The sequence below is a fragment of the Montipora foliosa genome, unplaced genomic scaffold (assembly GCF_036669935.1).
Source record: "Montipora foliosa isolate CH-2021 unplaced genomic scaffold, ASM3666993v2 scaffold_26, whole genome shotgun sequence".
Lineage (NCBI taxonomy): Eukaryota > Metazoa > Cnidaria > Anthozoa > Scleractinia > Acroporidae > Montipora > Montipora foliosa.
Window position 1 is genome coordinate 23,774 of NW_027179561.1, and position 12,268 is coordinate 36,041.

General features: G+C 50.5%; 8 non-coding genes across 8 annotated transcripts; 6 read left to right on the plus strand and 2 right to left on the minus strand.

Annotated features, from left to right (window-relative positions):
• Positions 1-1,019: 1,019 nt before the first annotated feature.
• Positions 1,020-1,210, plus strand: LOC137986661 (U2 spliceosomal RNA). Its single transcript, XR_011119945.1, has one exon. It is a non-coding gene; the product is annotated as a U2 spliceosomal RNA (small nuclear RNA).
• A 194-nt stretch (positions 1,211-1,404) lies between these two features.
• Positions 1,405-1,568, plus strand: LOC137986642 (U1 spliceosomal RNA). The gene has a single exon (XR_011119927.1). It is a non-coding gene; the product is annotated as a U1 spliceosomal RNA (small nuclear RNA).
• A 976-nt stretch (positions 1,569-2,544) lies between these two features.
• Positions 2,545-2,663, minus strand: LOC137986667 (5S ribosomal RNA). The gene has a single exon (XR_011119951.1). It is a non-coding gene; the product is annotated as a 5S ribosomal RNA (ribosomal RNA).
• Positions 2,664-2,930: 267 nt separating this feature from the next.
• Positions 2,931-3,122, plus strand: LOC137986651 (U2 spliceosomal RNA). Its single transcript, XR_011119936.1, has one exon. It is a non-coding gene; the product is annotated as a U2 spliceosomal RNA (small nuclear RNA).
• Positions 3,123-8,761: 5,639 nt separating this feature from the next.
• On the plus strand, positions 8,762-8,952 carry LOC137986662 (U2 spliceosomal RNA). Its single transcript, XR_011119946.1, has one exon. It is a non-coding gene; the product is annotated as a U2 spliceosomal RNA (small nuclear RNA).
• Positions 8,953-9,146: 194 nt separating this feature from the next.
• On the plus strand, positions 9,147-9,310 carry LOC137986643 (U1 spliceosomal RNA). Its single transcript, XR_011119928.1, has one exon. It is a non-coding gene; the product is annotated as a U1 spliceosomal RNA (small nuclear RNA).
• A 976-nt stretch (positions 9,311-10,286) lies between these two features.
• LOC137986633 (5S ribosomal RNA) lies at positions 10,287-10,405 on the minus strand. The gene has a single exon (XR_011119919.1). It is a non-coding gene; the product is annotated as a 5S ribosomal RNA (ribosomal RNA).
• A 267-nt stretch (positions 10,406-10,672) lies between these two features.
• Positions 10,673-10,864, plus strand: LOC137986652 (U2 spliceosomal RNA). Its single transcript, XR_011119937.1, has one exon. It is a non-coding gene; the product is annotated as a U2 spliceosomal RNA (small nuclear RNA).
• Positions 10,865-12,268: the final 1,404 nt, after the last annotated feature.

Here is a 12,268-nt window from a genome sequence, read left to right on the forward strand (position 1 = left end):
GGTGGTGGACATTAAGCTCAAGGTTTGGTCGCTTCTGGGTCAGTGGGTCAAACGGTCTACTTTGTCCTCGTCAAGCTGGTCCTCCTTTGTGTCGTACTGGTTTCAATCGTGTTTTGCTGCCTCCTCTCTTGATGTTTTCTCCCGTCCCGCTGCCTTCGACAGGTCCCTGTTACCGCCATTTTACTCCTCTTTGCTTTTGGCCTGGGAGTCGCTTGGTGGCTCTTTTTCCCCCTCCCGGGGAACTTTGGTTTTCGCATCCTCTGACCCTCACGTTGTCGCCTCCGTGGCTTTTTTTCTCTGCCAAAGTCGGTTACCAGTTTCTTTTATCCTGTTCCTCTGTCACACCGCACTGTGTAGTTAAGTTCTTTCCCTCCTTTGGGGACCTTTACTGGTATGATACGTGGCGCCAGTTCCACTTCTTTGATTTTGACCGCTTTGTTGTTGATTTCTCCTGGAAGGTAGCTCATGGTGTGATTTACACTGCTGAGCGTCTTCTCTCTTTTGGTTTATCTGTCTCCTCCGCTTGTTTTTGTGGTCCTGTCGTCGAGTCACTGTCGCATTTGCTCTTTGTGTGTCCCCTTGCTCAAAGTGTTGTTGGTTGGCTACAGTCCCTCCTTTTTCATTTCTCGCCTATGTGTCCTGTGCTTGAGCGTCGCCATTTACTTTTTGGTTTCAATTCCACTGAGCTTCACGCAGTGCCCAAAGTCTTCAGTTACCTGTTGTGTGCCTGTAAGTTTCACATCTGGCTGGCCCGCAATGACTACCGCTTTCGTTCTGTCAACCTGGGGCCCTCGCCGTCATTGAGGGAGCAAAGGCCCGTGTCAAGTTCCACCTCCCCTTGCTCTTCAAGCGTTTTTCAACCCGGAGACGTCGACGTTATTTTGCCCGCCAGTGGGGGGCGGATGGAGTCATCGCCTCTATGTTTCCAACAAGCTCGTTTTTCGCTTCGGGCCACCTGCTTAATTCACCCTCTGTACCACCTGATTTGCTTAGTTTTATTTCGCCTCTGTCGCCTAATACTGGTGACCAATGCCTCAGGCGTTGGATGAGTCTGTCGACTGGTGACCTTTGGTCTGCCATTCACCGCTGCTCATCGAGCAGCTCATATATTAAACTGATTTTTGGAACTGGGCCGTGGAAAAGAGGCTTGCCTCGTCCCGGCCACGGGTTGCCTCGGTATAGCACTACCTCCGAGCGTGGCCCACTTCCCTCTGGGGAAGAAATAATCAAGTGAAAGCAGAACAAATGACCAAGCAACCAACCTTCACATTCTCTTCTCTTTTCTAGGTAGCATAGCAGCGAGTGGACAGCACGACACGACAGGACGAGGAGCACGTGACCCCCATTACCACATGGTATGCGCAGACAAGTTGCGTTTTGCGGTTCCGGAGAGGTTGAAAAGGCATACTTACCTGACGCGGGAGGCACTGTGATCAGGGAGGCAGTCCTCTCAAGGTGAGGCTCTTTCATTGCACTTCGATTGGGTTGACCCTTGCGATTACCCCAAATGTGGGTAACTCGAGCGTATAATTTCTGGTAGTGGGGACCTGCGTTCGCGCTAGTCCCCGCACCAAACCCCGTAGGCAAAGTTGGCTAATGGGAAGGTTTGTTGGTAACGTTTCAGGCAGGGCAGGGAAGGAGATGCGGTGGCGGTGTAAGGACTAAGGAAGGTGAGTTGTATTTGTGAATTCCACTGCTGAAATTGTAGGTGAATGTTCCGTACTTGGTGCACTGCAAAACTGTGATTTTATTTCTTTCATTCTTGGCCGTAGAGAGAGCGAGAGGACGTGTTTATTTCAGCCGCATCGATTTCCATCGATAGACGAGTGAGACAAGAAAATGCCAGCGGGTCGAGCTCTTATCCTCGTGCATCGTTTCGAAAACGTAAGTGGATGTGTGTTTGTACTGCTCCATCGCGATAGATTTCTTTTGCGTTGTGTTATGTTGCGTTCTGGAGAGCCCGTTTTGCATTGAGTAACTGAGGACCCGCCAGATCAGTTGGCGTTACATTTCTGTGGCCAACACTTTGTGGTTTCTCTATGTTATCAGTTAATTGGATTGTTATCATAAAAAGTAAATCTTTCATGGTCAGGATAGTGTCTTATCGGCCCTTTGAATACGTACTGTCCGTGTTGAGCAGGGAACAGTAAGACTTTGAAGTGCGCTACGTCACGTAAGTCACGTTTTCGCAGGATCAATGTTGTAGTGTTGTAGCCTTCGTTGTATGCATATCATCCGGGCTAGGTTAACTTCCATCTAATGCATAACAGTGCATGCATTTTTTACTTGTCGTATCCTGTTCTTTGCTCACACGAAAAGATACGTTTCATGTCATAAACGTTGGATTGATAAGATCTCGCGCGCACGCGCTCCCTTGGGAATACAAGTTCCACTTTCTCGTGTGAACTATTTTGTTTTTGTTGTATGTCTCATCTTTGACATATCGTTGGCATGTTGTGTTCAAAAAACCTGGTTTGGAATGTTCTTTCATTAAAGGAAACTGAGATTTTTTGAGATAATCAAGTGTACAGAAGGAAAAAGGGAAGCCTACAACACGGGGTATTCCCAGGCGGTCTCCCATCCAAGTACTAACCCCGCCCGACAGGGCTTAACTTCGGTGATCGGACGAGAACCGGTGTTTTCCCTGTGGTATGGTCGTAGACAAGTAATTCGCCGTGAAAATTAACTTTGTTATAAGGGAAAATAAAAACGAGGTCAGAGCAAGCACAATGTGCATTTGTCCTCTTGCCGTCAACGCAAGTGCCATGCAATGCTGGTCCTGCTGCCCACTGTACAAGGGCGATCGTTGTGTGCGCCTCGCTTTCAGGTTGGCTTTGGGCATTCCTTCCTTGGCACGGATTGTAATCGGACCACCATATCTCGTGGCCATGAGACTGGGAGCACCTTGTCCGCTGTGAGCATTTACGGGCATCGCTTCTCGGCCTTTTGGCTAAGATCAAGTGTAGTATCTGTTCTTATCAGCTTAATATCTGATACGCTGCTCATCGAGCAGCTCATATATTAAACTGATTTTTGGAACTGGGCCGTGGAAAAGAGGCTTGCCTCGTCCCGGCCACGGGTTGCCTCGGTATAGCACTACCTCCGAGCGTGGCCCACTTCCCTCTGGGGAAGAAATAATCAAGTGAAAGCAGAACAAATGACCAAGCAACCAACCTTCACATTTCTCTTCTCTTTTCTAGGTAGCATAGCAGCGAGTGGACAGCACGACACGACAGGACGAGGAGCACGTGACCCCCATTACCACATGGTATGCGCAGACAAGTTGCGTTTTTGCGGTTCCGGAGAGGTTGAAAAGGCATACTTACCTGACGCGGGTTTTTATTATCTGCCAGGTTCGTGCCTTTCCTTGTGGTACGCGTAAGTTCCGTATTGGAATTGGAGTGTGGGGACAAGCGTTTTTGGGATTTGTGGTAAGATTTTTGATTCCTGAGTTTTACTGGTGACCCTCCTGGGGACTTATGCTTGGCGTCCTGCCATAACCCAGGGTAGCCAGTCTTTCTGTTCCCTTCCTGGGAGCTTTGCTTTCCGGGGGGACTGTTTTTTCTCTTTTTCCCTTTTCATCATGCCTCTTGCGGCCTTTAAGAGGACAGTAGTCCTCGACCTTTCCGATGTTCCAACCTCTGTTCCCAGGGCGGAACTTGTTACAGCCATCAAGGGAAAGTTCACCCCCTTTGTGATTGACAGTATTCAGTTTGTTCCCGTAAAACTGGTTCAGATTACTTTCGCTGACCCAAAATGTAAAAATATTGTTGAAGGTTATGATTTTGTCACTTTAGCTGGTGCTAAGTGCAAAGTCATGTATGCTGGGCCTCGAGCTCAAAATGTTATGTTGTATCACTATCCCTTTGAGGAGAGTGATGATCGCCTCCGGCCCTACTTTTCCTCGTACGGGAAGGTGGAGACGATAAGGCACCAGCATTACCCGGGTGACCCTGCAATCTGCACTGGAGCCCGTATCATCAAAATGGTTCGTTCTGGCCGGATCCCTCGTAATCTGGACATTGCTGGATATAAATGTAAGGTGTGGTATGTGGGTCAGCCGGCCGAATGTGATATCTGTCGTGGGGAACACCTCACCAAAAACTGTGACTTGCGCGGGAAGTGCCGCAGGTGTCGGGAGCCTGGTCACATGGCCAGGGATTGCCCAACCCCCCCAATGCCTGGGGGAACCCACCATCTTCGCCTGCGACCCCCGCCCATCCGTCCGCTTCACTTGTTGTTGGTGCCACTCCCCCGGAGTCGCTGCCTCCCCTCCTGGATGTCAGTTCTGGTCCTGAGGACCTTCCCACTTCTCCTGCAAGCTCTGACCATGAGGACTCTGGGGACGAGGGGGTAACCCTTCGTCCTCCTGCCCCCACGCAACCTGGTATTTCAAGTTGGGGTTCCCACACCGACCTCAGGGACAATGAGTTATCCCCCCTGGTACTCCACCCATGGCCTCTCCTGCCACCAGTAAATGTTAAGGAGGGTGCGGCCCTCCCTAAAACGGTAATGGTGGGTCCTCGACGCGCGTGCAGGTGGCTGCCTCCCCCGCCGCTGCGTCTGATGGTTTGGCTGCGCCACAGAGTAATACAATGTTAACACTAGTAGTAACGTAGTTGGTGTAATGGACAATACTACTATAGTTAATGGAAAAGAAATGGAAATGGATAATAGTAATAATGTAGTTACTGGAAAAGAAATGACAAATAATGCTGTAGTTAATGGAAAAGAAATGGAAATGGATAATAGTAATAATGGAAAAGAAATGGATACGAATGATAATGAACTAGTTAATGAGACTGAATACAGTCAAAGTATATTTAGTGACGATGACCCTTTAACGGGCATCAATGTAACCCCTGTAAATACCCCACAGGTTCTATCTCTGTCTCCCGTAATGGTTAACGAGGTCGAGCTGACTGATTCACCAGTCACTAAGCGTGGACTTTCGGATGTTGAGGCTTCCTCTGATGATCAGGTCAAGTCTAAGAAGAAAGCGAAGAAACCTCTTCCTGGTTCTGCGGTCCCCGGCCGCTCGAAGTCTGGAAAGGGCAGGGAGTCTGGGAGGGCTGTTCATTCTGGCCTTCCCTCCTTGGCTCCCCCTGCCCCGGTTCGGAGCCGTCGCTCCTAGTTGTGCTGTCTCTCTCTTTCTTCTCAGTTATGGCTCTCTCTATCCTCTCCTTAAACACCAATGGTCTCAGGGACTCGTCCAAGCGCGCTGGTGTTCTGCACTGGTTACGTTCCTTTCCTCAGGTCCCTGACATTGTCTGCCTACAAGAGGGCCCACTGCTCTTCAGACAGTGAATGTCAGTCTGGTTTCGTTCATCTGGTTTTAATGCAGTTGCTTCTGTTGGCTCTGCACACTCTTGTGGTTGCATCATTTTATTCCGCCCCACGGTCACCCTTACGAGCTCTTGGTGTGACACCGCTGGGCGTGTTGTTTTTTGCCACTTTACCCATTCTGGGCACCCGTTTCGTATCTGCTGTCTCTACGCCCCCAATCGCAACCCAGCCCGTGACGACTTCCTGGACGACGTCTCGTCTTGGGTTGATCCCACCTATCCGACCTTCCTTGCCGGGGACTTTAACACTGTGTTCGACCGCGCCCTCGATCGTCGGGGCTCCAATGTCTCTGACACTTCCCGCGAAAGTACTGCTACCTTAAAACGTCTTTTTGACTCCTGCTGTTGTCTGGACATTTGGAGGCACCTGCATCCTTCCGATTCTGCCTTCTCTTGGACTCGCTCAGACGGCCTTATGGCCTCCCGTATTGATCTCATTGGTGCCCCGTACTCCTGTTACCATCAGTCTTGACTTGCGATATTATTCCTTGTCCGTTTTCGGATCACTGTGGTGTGGTGCTTTCTTGTAGTGTCCCAGACATTGCTGCTCCTGGGACAGTTTCTGGAAGCTCAACATTTCTGTCCTCAATGATGAGGACTATATCCAGCATATCACTAATTTTTGGTCCGTTTGGAGGCAGTCCATGCTGTCCTTCCCGTCACTAGCTAAGTGGTGGGATAAGGGCAAGAGCCAAATCAAAGGCCTCACAATTAAATATTGCGCTGAGCGCTCGAAAGAAAACATCGCAGTGTCGAGACCTCCTTGGCCGACTAGCTGGGCATCTTAAGAACCGTGTTGATGCCGGTTTCACCTCCTGTGTTGAGCCGTACCATTCTACCCTGTCTGCCCTTGCTGCCCTAGACCTCGAGGCAGCTCGGGGAGCCCAAGTCCGTGCTCGGGCCAATGGGTTGAGGAAGGTGAAACCTCCTCGGCCTTTTTCTTCCGTCTGGAAAAGAAGCGTGCCGCCGACCGACTTATTTCAGCACTTCGATGCGATGATGGCACAGTGGTCTCGAGTTCAAAGGACCTATGCCAGGCTTTTGCTTCCTTTTATTCTAACTTGTTTAGTGCCGAGCCTACTGACGGGGACGTGGCTCTTTCCCTGCTCGACGCCCTCACCTCCACCTTGTCCGCCGACCAGGCTCAACAGTGTGATGGTCCTCTCCAGTCGGAGGAGTGTTATACTGCTTTATGTGGGATGGCTCGAGGCAAGACCCCGGGCTTGGATGGCCTCCCTATGGAGTTTTATGTCAAATTCTGGCCGGTGCTCGGACAGGACCTCGTGCTCGTCCTGAACTCATGTTATGAGGCTGGCACTCTCAGCCTCTCTCAGCGTCGAGGCATCATTTCTCTCATCTTTAAGACGGGTGACCGGCTGAACCCTCGTAACTGGCGGCCAATTTCCCTCCTTAGTGTGGACTACAAGCTCGCTGCCCGCGTCATCGCTGGGCGTCTCCTGAAGGTTATTCATGCCGTGGTGGCTGAGGATCAAACCTGTGGTGTCCCCGGTCGTTATATTGGTGAGAACGTCGCTTATCTCCGAGACATGGTCCATTACGCCACGCAATCCGGGTCTCCTTGTGCCATCCTCTCGCTCGACCAAGAAAAAGCGTTTGATCGCGTTGATTGGTCCTTTCTGCATGCCACCCTCTGCAGAATGGGTTTCCAAACCTCCTTTCTGCGCTGGATCCGCCTTTTCTATAATGCTGTTCAGAGTGCTGTCATTGTTAACGGTCATGTCTCAAACTTTTTCAGTCTCACACGGGGGGTGCGTCAAGGCTGCCCCCTCGCACCTTTGCTGTATGTTATGGTCGCTGAGGTCTTGGCCGCCAATATTCGAGCAAATCCCGCCATTACTGGACCTTTGCTGCCTGGACTGCCCTCACCGCTCTCTCCAATTTCCCAGTACGCGGATGACACATCGCTCATCTTGTCCTCCGATGCCTCCATTAGGGCTGTTTTTGACACCTACACAAGGTATGAGCTTGGTTCTGGATCCAAGCTCAACCTGACAAAGTCTCGCGGCTTGTGGCTGGGGTCTTGGGCTGGCCGAACTGACCCCCCTGTCCCTCTCGACTGGACATCTTCTAAGCTTAAAATCCTCGGAGTCTTCATTGGCCCGCATGACATTGATGAACTAATTGGCGGCCTCGGATAGAGGCTGTGGAACGCGTCCTCTCCTCCTGGCGTCAGCGCTCCTTGTCTTTTCATGGCAAGGCTTTGGTCATCAATTGCCTGGCCCTCGCCAGGGTTTGGTATGTGGCATCCCTGGTCCACATGCCCCCCTGGGTACTTAAAGAACTTAACTCCCTTGTTTTCTCATTCTTCTGGAAAACCAAGCGGGAGCTCGTTGCACGTGCTGTGGTCGTTCAGCCCACATCGCTGGGAGGTTTCTCGGTGGTGGACATTAAGCTCAAGGTTTGGTCGCTTCTGGGTCAGTGGGTCAAACGGTCTACTTTGTCCTCGTCAAGCTGGTCCTCCTTTGTGTCGTACTGGTTTCAATCGTGTTTTGCTGCCTCCTCTCTTGATGTTTTCTCCCGTCCCGCTGCCTTCGACAGGTCCCTGTTACCGCCATTTTACTCCTCTTTGCTTTTGGCCTGGGAGTCGCTTGGTGGCTCTTTTTCCCCCTCCCGGGGAACTTTGGTTTTCGCATCCTCTGACCCTCACGTTGTCGCCTCCGTGGCTTTTTTTCTCTGCCAAAGTCGGTTACCAGTTTCTTTTATCCTGTTCCTCTGTCACACCGCACTGTGTAGTTAAGTTCTTTCCCTCCTTTGGGGACCTTTACTGGTATGATACGTGGCGCCAGTTCCACTTCTTTGATTTTGACCGCTTTGTTGTTGATTTCTCCTGGAAGGTAGCTCATGGTGTGATTTACACTGCTGAGCGTCTTCTCTCTTTTGGTTTATCTGTCTCCTCCGCTTGTTTTTGTGGTCCTGTCGTCGAGTCACTGTCGCATTTGCTCTTTGTGTGTCCCCTTGCTCAAAGTGTTGTTGGTTGGCTACAGTCCCTCCTTTTTCATTTCTCGCCTATGTGTCCTGTGCTTGAGCGTCGCCATTTACTTTTTGGTTTCAATTCCACTGAGCTTCACGCAGTGCCCAAAGTCTTCAGTTACCTGTTGTGTGCCTGTAAGTTTCACATCTGGCTGGCCCGCAATGACTACCGCTTTCGTTCTGTCAACCTGGGGCCCTCGCCGTCATTGAGGGAGCAAAGGCCCGTGTCAAGTTCCACCTCCCCTTGCTCTTCAAGCGTTTTTCAACCCGGAGACGTCGACGTTATTTTGCCCGCCAGTGGGGGGCGGATGGAGTCATCGCCTCTATGTTTCCAACAAGCTCGTTTTTCGCTTCGGGCCACCTGCTTAATTCACCCTCTGTACCACCTGATTTGCTTAGTTTTATTTCGCCTCTGTCGCCTAATACTGGTGACCAATGCCTCAGGCGTTGGATGAGTCTGTCGACTGGTGACCTTTGGTCTGCCATTCACCGCTGCTCATCGAGCAGCTCATATATTAAACTGATTTTTGGAACTGGGCCGTGGAAAAGAGGCTTGCCTCGTCCCGGCCACGGGTTGCCTCGGTATAGCACTACCTCCGAGCGTGGCCCACTTCCCTCTGGGGAAGAAATAATCAAGTGAAAGCAGAACAAATGACCAAGCAACCAACCTTCACATTCTCTTCTCTTTTCTAGGTAGCATAGCAGCGAGTGGACAGCACGACACGACAGGACGAGGAGCACGTGACCCCCATTACCACATGGTATGCGCAGACAAGTTGCGTTTTGCGGTTCCGGAGAGGTTGAAAAGGCATACTTACCTGACGCGGGAGGCACTGTGATCAGGGAGGCAGTCCTCTCAAGGTGAGGCTCTTTCATTGCACTTCGATTGGGTTGACCCTTGCGATTACCCCAAATGTGGGTAACTCGAGCGTATAATTTCTGGTAGTGGGGACCTGCGTTCGCGCTAGTCCCCGCACCAAACCCCGGTGGCAAAGTTGGCTAATGGGAAGGTTTGTTGGTAACGTTTCAGGCAGGGCAGGGAAGGAGATGCGGTGGCGGTGTAAGGACTAAGGAAGGTGAGTTGTATTTGTGAATTCCACTGCTGAAATTGTAGGTGAATGTTCCGTACTTGGTGCACTGCAAAACTGTGATTTTATTTCTTTCATTCTTGGCCGTAGAGAGAGCGAGAGGACGTGTTTATTTCAGCCGCATCGATTTCCATCGATAGACGAGTGAGACAAGAAAATGCCAGCGGGTCGAGCTCTTATCCTCGTGCATCGTTTCGAAAACGTAAGTGGATGTGTGTTTGTACTGCTCCATCGCGATAGATTTCTTTTGCGTTGTGTTATGTTGCGTTCTGGAGAGCCCGTTTTGCATTGAGTAACTGAGGACCCGCCAGATCAGTTGGCGTTACATTTCTGTGGCCAACACTTTGTGGTTTCTCTATGTTATCAGTTAATTGGATTGTTATCATAAAAAGTAAATCTTTCATGGTCAGGATAGTGTCTTATCGGCCCTTTGAATACGTACTGTCCGTGTTGAGCAGGGAACAGTAAGACTTTGAAGTGCGCTACGTCACGTAAGTCACGTTTTCGCAGGATCAATGTTGTAGTGTTGTAGCCTTCGTTGTATGCATATCATCCGGGCTAGGTTAACTTCCATCTAATGCATAACAGTGCATGCATTTTTTACTTGTCGTATCCTGTTCTTTGCTCACACGAAAAGATACGTTTCATGTCATAAACGTTGGATTGATAAGATCTCGCGCGCACGCGCTCCCTTGGGAATACAAGTTCCACTTTCTCGTGTGAACTATTTTGTTTTTGTTGTATGTCTCATCTTTGACATATCGTTGGCATGTTGTGTTCAAAAAACCTGGTTTGGAATGTTCTTTCATTAAAGGAAACTGAGATTTTTTGAGATAATCAAGTGTACAGAAGGAAAAAGGGAAGCCTACAACACGGGGTATTCCCAGGCGGTCTCCCATCCAAGTACTAACCCCGCCCGACAGGGCTTAACTTCGGTGATCGGACGAGAACCGGTGTTTTCCCTGTGGTATGGTCGTAGACAAGTAATTCGCCGTGAAAATTAACTTTGTTATAAGGGAAAATAAAAACGAGGTCAGAGCAAGCACAATGTGCATTTGTCCTCTTGCCGTCAACGCAAGTGCCATGCAATGCTGGTCCTGCTGCCCACTGTACAAGGGCGATCGTTGTGTGCGCCTCGCTTTCAGGTTGGCTTTGGGCATTCCTTCCTTGGCACGGATTGTAATCGGACCACCATATCTCGTGGCCATGAGACTGGGAGCACCTTGTCCGCTGTGAGCATTTACGGGCATCGCTTCTCGGCCTTTTGGCTAAGATCAAGTGTAGTATCTGTTCTTATCAGCTTAATATCTGATACGCTGCTCATCGAGCAGCTCATATATTAAACTGATTTTTGGAACTGGGCCGTGGAAAAGAGGCTTGCCTCGTCCCGGCCACGGGTTGCCTCGGTATAGCACTACCTCCGAGCGTGGCCCACTTCCCTCTGGGGAAGAAATAATCAAGTGAAAGCAGAACAAATGACCAAGCAACCAACCTTCACATTTCTCTTCTCTTTTCTAGGTAGCATAGCAGCGAGTGGACAGCACGACACGACAGGACGAGGAGCACGTGACCCCCATTACCACATGGTATGCGCAGACAAGTTGCGTTTTTGCGGTTCCGGAGAGGTTGAAAAGGCATACTTACCTGACGCGGGTTTTTATTATCTGCCAGGTTCGTGCCTTTCCTTGTGGTACGCGTAAGTTCCGTATTGGAATTGGAGTGTGGGGACAAGCGTTTTTGGGATTTGTGGTAAGATTTTTGATTCCTGAGTTTTACTGGTGACCCTCCTGGGGACTTATGCTTGGCGTCCTGCCATAACCCAGGGTAGCCAGTCTTTCTGTTCCCTTCCTGGGAGCTTTGCTTTCCGGGGGGACTGTTTTTTCTCTTTTTCCCTTTTCATCATGCCTCTTGCGGCCTTTAAGAGGACAGTAGTCCTCGACCTTTCCGATGTTCCAACCTCTGTTCCCAGGGCGGAACTTGTTACAGCCATCAAGGGAAAGTTCACCCCCTTTGTGATTGACAGTATTCAGTTTGTTCCCGTAAAACTGGTTCAGATTACTTTCGCTGACCCAAAATGTAAAAATATTGTTGAAGGTTATGATTTTGTCACTTTAGCTGGTGCTAAGTGCAAAGTCATGTATGCTGGGCCTCGAGCTCAAAATGTTATGTTGTATCACTATCCCTTTGAGGAGAGTGATGATCGCCTCCGGCCCTACTTTTCCTCGTACGGGAAGGTGGAGACGATAAGGCACCAGCATTACCCGGGTGACCCTGCAATCTGCACTGGAGCCCGTATCATCAAAATGGTTCGTTCTGGCCGGATCCCTCGTAATCTGGACATTGCTGGATATAAATGTAAGGTGTGGTATGTGGGTCAGCCGGCCGAATGTGATATCTGTCGTGGGGAACACCTCACCAAAAACTGTGACTTGCGCGGGAAGTGCCGCAGGTGTCGGGAGCCTGGTCACATGGCCAGGGATTGCCCAACCCCCCCAATGCCTGGGGGAACCCACCATCTTCGCCTGCGACCCCCGCCCATCCGTCCGCTTCACTTGTTGTTGGTGCCACTCCCCCGGAGTCGCTGCCTCCCCTCCTGGATGTCAGTTCTGGTCCTGAGGACCTTCCCACTTCTCCTGCAAGCTCTGACCATGAGGACTCTGGGGACGAGGGGGTAACCCTTCGTCCTCCTGCCCCCACGCAACCTGGTATTTCAAGTTGGGGTTCCCACACCGACCTCAGGGACAATGAGTTATCCCCCCTGGTACTCCACCCATGGCCTCTCCTGCCACCAGTAAATGTTAAGGAGGGTGCGGCCCTCCCTAAAACGGTAATGGTGGGTCCTCG